Source organism: Limulus polyphemus, unplaced genomic scaffold (assembly GCF_000517525.1).
Source record: "Limulus polyphemus unplaced genomic scaffold, Limulus_polyphemus-2.1.2 Scaffold2349, whole genome shotgun sequence".
Lineage (NCBI taxonomy): Eukaryota > Metazoa > Arthropoda > Merostomata > Xiphosura > Limulidae > Limulus > Limulus polyphemus.
The window spans coordinates 105,206-112,352 of record NW_013667959.1 but is presented as its reverse complement, the minus strand read 5'-3'; the positions used below and the strand labels follow the sequence as shown (position 1 = coordinate 112,352).

Below are 7,147 nucleotides of genomic sequence, written 5' to 3'. Positions count from 1 at the left end.
TGATATGTCCCTGTTCCAGTGTTGGATAACAAGTGATGCAAGACTAGTTAGCTACGTATCACTAACAGATTGTTGCAAACTAAGAGAAAGGCTGATATGTCCCTGTTCCACTGTTGGATAACAAGTGATGCAAGACTAGTTAGCTACGTATCACTAACAGGACCAACCACGACACCGAGGTTATTCAGAATTATATTCTAGTCGAAATGATATATTTCATATCTAAGTCATTACAGCGTTTGTTTGTCAGGATAACCATAGATTTCGGTGAGAATAAAATTATTCAATCACTAGACTATGTAAACAATTATTAGAGAGAGAGAGGTTATTAATACACAGTAAAATTGTACGTGAAAATCAATAGGTTATCGAATATTTCTTCAACTTGGAAGTTCAAACGAAAGATCTCCAGGAGATTAACTGTTCTAAAAACAAGTCACACTTTTTAGTTTTCATTAAGGAAAATAGTTAAGCAGAGCAACTGAATTTGACGTAACAACAAATTGAATTTCCAAGAAACAAGTTTTTAAAATTTCAGTTGTGTAGTTGATACTATTTTTAATAAAACTTCTTAGGCTAATATGATGGATTAAGTTACATAATTGTATTTTGAGACGCTTGTTATCAAAATTAAATAAATACCTATAAATCAAAATTAACGCAGCCGTAACCTGAGATCAAGGTACGTGTTTTAAAGATGAAACTTATCAAATCATCATTTCCGGAACAGTTTAAATATATATGTATGAGAGATCCAGTAACATAGTTACATCCGGAACAGTTTAGGTATATATGTACGAGAGATCCAGTAACATAGTTACATCCGGGACAGTTTAGGTATACATGTATGAGAGATCCAGTAACATAGTTACATCCGGGACAGTTTAGGTATACATGTATGAGAGATCCAGTAACATAGTTACATCCGGGACAGTTTCTTTCCCGACCAAGACTAACATGCTTAAGCCATATTAGTGAAGGTAGAGCAAAGTGAAACAATCTACATTGAATATTCGCGTCCATACAGAAGGGGGAATCTGCATCCAGTTATCGAAGTTTAAAGGAGGAAGTTAAGGTTTCTTGAGAATGTTAATCTGCTGTACAGATAAAAAATATAAACAGATCTGCTAGAAAGTGTGGACGACAAACAACATAACCAATTTCTTCTACTAATTGAAAAAAAAATCATGGTTACTTAAGCCTTATTTCTAAAGAAGTTCTTTATCAGAAACCAAAGGGCAGAAAACTCATTTAACAGACTATAGAAAGTAAATTCGTCCACGGAAAAAAAATAAAACTTTTTTTTTTAATAAATGTGAAGAAAAAAATTCCATAATAAGATACAACGTGTAGAATAACTATTTACACCTTTAAAATAATTGTAGTTGAATTACTCGGAAACTTGGGATCTTGTGTCAAACATACTGTTGGTGTGAACATACTTTACATTATCTATGTTTGTTTGTTTTTGAATTTCGCGCAAAGCTACACGAGGGCTATCTGCGCTTGCCGTCCCTAATTTAGCAGCGAAAGACTAGAGAGAAGACAGCTAGTCATCACCATTCACCGCCAACTCTCGGGCTACTCTTTTATCAACGAATAGTGGGATTGACCGTCACTATATTACTCCTCCACAGCTGAAAGGGCGAGCATGTTTGATGGGACGGTGATTCGAACCCGCGACCCGCAGATTCCTGTGCCATATATTCCCTATGAAGAAAACCTGTACACTGGATAGTGAATACAAAGCACGCTCGCACCAATAGTATGTTTGATACTTTTCACTATGATATAGGTCCAGCTTATCCCTCTTGTTCATAGTTACTGATGAGGAGTAGAATTCTCCGAAACTAGTATCACTCAATAACACACGTTGATTAAAATGTAGATTGAACTGGACCTCCCTTGAACTTAGACTTCGGGATTAAACAATTTTCGTAGTACTAAGTATATTTATTAGGATCTTGTGCCTAACGAAATATAATTAAAGCTACCTCTGTTAAATGAATGGAGGGATGACTAACGTTTATTTATTAAATAGAAACTCTTGTGAGGAGAGTTAACATATAACAGATATAATGGACTATCTCTGTAGTGCCCACGATGTGTATCTAAACCCGGTTTTTAGCATTATAATCCTTCAGACTTACCCCTTAGGGGCTTTGCTTCTTGTTAGGCCCTGCATGGCCAGGTGGTCAGAGTGCTCGACTCGCAAGTTGCAGGTCGCGGGTTCGAATCCCCATCCCTCCAAACATGCACGCCCTTTCAGCCGTGGGGAGTTATAATGTTACGATCAATCCCACTATTCGTTGGTAAAAGAGTAGCCCAAGAGTTGGCGGTGGATGGTGATGACTAGCTGCTTTCTCTCTAGTCTTTCACTGCTAAATTACGGACGGCTAGCGCAGATAGCTTTGCGCGAAATTCAAAACAGACCAGCTTATTTTAATATTTTTCGTTTATTCAATTTCCACATGATCTGTTATATATGTTTTATATATCGTTGATGTTTAACGAGTCTTGCGTTGGCAGTTGTTTGTGAGTCTTTCATAATTCCAACATAAGTTCTACTTGTTTTAAGTTCTTAAAGACGAGGGGCTTTACTGTTCATGAATTAAGAACAGCAACGAAACAACTTGTAACAATTCTTAGTTTCCGGCAACTTTTTATATTGTGGAGAAACTCTCTTAACTGCCAGGTCACATGTTGTTTCACATTTCGGTGATACTGGTCTCTAATGTGAGCGTGGTGATGAAAAACGTGAACCCTTCCCTGACGTGCACGTGTTTTAAGAATCTTTACGAAGAGGAATGGGAGCGATACTGCGACACCCTAGCTATCTCTGCATTCCAAACCGAAGTATCTGCTAAACGACGTCAAAGTAGTGCTAACCAAAATTAAGTGGCCTTTTAACACGGGCATGGATTTGTAATTATCCACTTAATGATAAGTGAAACATCGTAGTATTTTCAACATCTCTCTCTTTTACTTGTCCCAATGTGGACGTTTCTAGTGTGAAGAGGGCGCTACTACAATTTCCGCTGTGTTTTATGCTATTAATATTAACTTCCGAAACACCGCAAGCTACCTACTAAGAAGCAAAACTAAAAACTAACCTGGTAACGAGAATAGCTAATTGAATATACTTTCTTTACGTTTATAATCAAACTTTAGAATGTACTGTTTCATCAGTTGGGTACCCTCGCTCTTAACGATATTTTCGGCCGTAAACCCAATAATATCTCGAGGTTCGGCCAGCTTGAGAGATTTGGGTTAGTCCATATACCAAGCTAACAGTGCATATAACTCTTTTATAATAAAAGTAAAATAATGTAAAAAAAATAAAAAATAATAAGCTTATGTATATTGAACATCATAACCAATAATGATAATGGAAGAACTGTCGTGGATTTTTGTTGGACAATGTAACATTAATATAACCATGTATAAGCAAAACTTTTCTCAGTCCTCCCTAACGACGTCTTGTGACCAATGAAAAACTCATTAATCGTTACTATGATGCTTTATCATTCTTCCATCCTCGAAAATGCTGAAAATATGTTTAAATTCTTCCGAGAAAAGACTCTGCGAAAAATCTTTTATCGTTGCACGTCTTGTGAAATACATTTTTTTACAAGCACGGTATGACCAACAGTTTCATAGTGGTTAGTGTACAAGACAGTGAATAAAAGATTCCAAGGTTCACGTCCAGTTGCTACACTTTAGAGCTGTAGACGCGGTATAAGAGTAATAGTCAAATCCAAATATCCCAAGAAAGAACAGTTCATCAATTCAAAATTTGGGAATGCTAGCGCAATGTGATTTGTATACGTTTTTTTATTTATTTTTTTGCACTGTTAAGAATCAAACATATGAAAGTATTTTCTAATATTCAAATATCTCCTGATTTTATTTAAAGCTCTAATGTCAAAATGATTTTGTTTGCCTAATAAACTTTAAAGTAGATTGTAAAGTTATAATTAATATATATATATATAAACTGAAAGTACTTTGAAGTCTTCAAAAGTTTCCTGTGATGTTTAAAGTTCCAATGTAAAAACAACAAAATAATAACAATAATAACACCTGTTACCAGCGTATATGAATCAAACTGCAACCACCGGAAAACTAACATCTGACATCGACAAAAAATACGACAAGCAACTGTAATTAATTAATATTATGAGATCTTACGATACCAGCAGGGGGCGTTTTTCAACCTTCAGCATTAGTTTTATTTGCTAATAACATGATCGTGTTTCACTTTACCAGCTACCGTATAATTAAAAAGAAGATATCGCACGGTTCTTGTATTCCTTGCTGTCAAGTTTCTTACTGTAGTACGTCACCAGTGTCAGACTCATGCGCAGTCACTCGACTGCTATTTCTTATATCGTCCAATGATGAACTGGGGATTACAACTATAATATCGTCTGCAAGATTTGTTTGTATTTATTACTAACTTGTTTTTGGTTTTGTTTTTAAGATCTAGCAAATTCGGTGTTACATAGTTAGGGAAACAAGCATTGTGGGTAATTGGAAGGAAGCACTGCTGAAGTGTATACTGTTGACTATTTAAGCTTTATCAATAATCATTTTTAAACGGACGATAATTATTTACAAATAAACTCTGTTCGATTAATAAGTAGTAAGTGTAACATGTAAAATGTGTAATCACCGGTAACGAGGCTATAACAGGTGTAACGATAAACAGTTGCTGTGTAACAAGCAATAAAGGTAGTATGTAAAATGTGCAACAATAAATAACGAGGCTGTAACAGGTGTAGCGATAACCAGTTACTGTGTAACATGTAATAAGTGTAGCAATATCCTAGATAGATTGCTTTCAATAGTGATGTCAACTGATAATTCATCATACTATTCGTCGTTCCTTCCAGATTAGCCATATTAGCTTGTTTACTACATTTCCAGATTTGCCATATTAGCTTGTTTACTACATTTCCAGATTAGCCATATTAGCTTGTTTACTACATTTCCATATTTGCCATATTAGCTTGTTTACTACATTTCCAGATTTGCCATATTAGCTTGTTTACTACATTTCCAGATTTGCCATATTAGCTTGTTTACTACATTTCCAGATTAGCCATATTAGCTTGTTTACTACATTTCCAGATTTACCATATTAGCCTGTTTACTACATTTCCAAGATGTAACGCACGTATTGTTGTTCAGAAATGTGGCTAAAGATTATGTTAATTGACACGTTCTGTATATTATCTTCCAATAGATGACTAAATACGTTGTTATTCATTATTGGTCACTAGACGTTGTTAGCGAGGAAAGATAATGTACAGCTTTACGTAAATTGCTGTCTCGCCTTTTTAAGGGCAAGGAATCTGAGAAATGCCGTAAGGAAATTACTACGTTTTTGTATCTTTTAGTCAAAGTATATACATTCTGTCTTTAATGTTAACTTCTTTAACATTTGTTTCATTAATAGTACTGGATAAGTTTCTTAATGTAATAACTAGCAAAACATTCTAGGTCAAATTGGTGTCTATATTGTAACAGTACTTCTTCAAATACAGGAAGTCCACTTGTCTTGGGCCTAACACTAGTTAAGCCTTTATTAAGTACGGTCTATATTCAATACAGATAAATTAACACTATAAATTGTGTACGTTTTTTGCTTTAGTTTAGTTAGGGTTAAACTTTACAGTACTTAATACTATCGATAAATAAACTTGTAATAAGATAATTCCACGACCTAACGTTAGGTCTTTTTTAAAAAAAAAAAAACTTTAAGCTTTTAATGTGTTGGTGTACAAAATGTTTAGTAAAGTATATTTACATCCGCCTTTTGTTTACAACCGTTGAAATGAAAGTGCATGCGCATTTATATAGGAAGATGCGCGCGCATCTTCAGGACAAACGAAGACAGTGTTATTATAATAGACTATTTTCAGTTTATTCATTATATATTTATATTTTAAAGATTGTTTTACAATGTTAGCTTAGCATATGGATGCGTATTAGAGGAGACTATGGGGTCTGTGGGTTGGGTGCCCCTGGTACATCTAGGGTATAAAAAAAACATAGAAACAAACAGATTCTCTTTTATTCTTATTCAGTTAGTCTTATAAACATTTGATGATCCAAAACTAAATATTGAATTATTACGTATTAACAATTAACAGCATATTTTTAAAAAAATGTATTTATCATTAATTTCAATGCTGGAATCTTTGTTGTTGGTTTTCCTAAGCAAGCGTGACGTGGAATCGGGTGTATCTTTTCGTAGTTGTTGACAATTTTTATGACAGAGAAGAAAAGGTCACTTTGAGGGCGTAAGGGCAGGGGCTTGATTCCCCCCCCCCCGTGCAAGTCACTGCTAGAGGGCTATATGCGCTAGTCGTCCCTAATTTAGAAGTGATAGACAGGGAAGGCAGCTAGTCAACAACACCCACCACAAACTCTGGTTAAGCCTTACCAACAAATAGCGTATTTCATATTTATAGGTTGTATATTATAATGTAGCCCCAGTGGCACAACGGTATGTCTCCAGACTTACACTGCTAGAAACCGGGTTTCGATACCCGTGGTGGGCAGAGCACAGATAGCCCTTTGTGTAGCTTTGTGCTTAATAACAAACAAACAAACTATAATGTAGCCATTTATATACTACTGAAAGCCCGTAACCTTTTTACAAAGGTTTTGCTGGTCCCTAGTTTATGTAACTTGTACAGGAAAGGTGTCCTTGAAGTGTGGAATATACTCGGGAGCCCTCGGAAGTTCCGGGCCATACCCGAGGTCCCTCGGAAATTTCATGGCGACCAATATTGGGGAAGTACAAACTCTGGCAAGGAGGATATTAAAATGGCTGTCAAACTTCTGCAAATGGGAAAATTAATAAAGTAAGGTTTTTTTTTGGTTTTTTACTCTCTCAAAGACGTAGCCCAAAACACCTGAAAGTTCCATGATGATCACAGTACAGGAAGTTTAAAAAATAAAAATGATCACTGAAACAAGCCAGTTTACGATATCGATTAGTATGAGTCACTGCGTGTGATACTGAAAGCAATAGTAGTTTAATTGTGTCATGTAATAAATTTAACAGGAAGAACAATATATCAAATTAGATACAATCATTACCAGGTTGATTTTTTAATTTTTGCTCTAAGTAGGC

General features: G+C 35.3%; 1 protein-coding gene across 2 annotated transcripts in view; it reads left to right on the top strand.

Moving 5' to 3' along the window:
* Nucleotides 1-7,147, top strand: part of LOC106466701 (matrix metalloproteinase-21-like) — a 53,003-nt gene that overhangs the window by 11,097 nt on the left and 34,759 nt on the right. Inside the window, exon 1 of one of the 2 annotated variants that reach the window (XM_022394776.1) lies at nucleotides 4,357-4,441. The exons of the other annotated variant lie outside the window; for it this stretch is intronic. The gene's annotated coding sequence lies outside the window, so the exon portion shown is untranslated. Of the gene's footprint in view, nucleotides 1-4,356; nucleotides 4,442-7,147 lie in introns of those variants that run through there. 2 annotated transcript variants of the gene reach the window in all.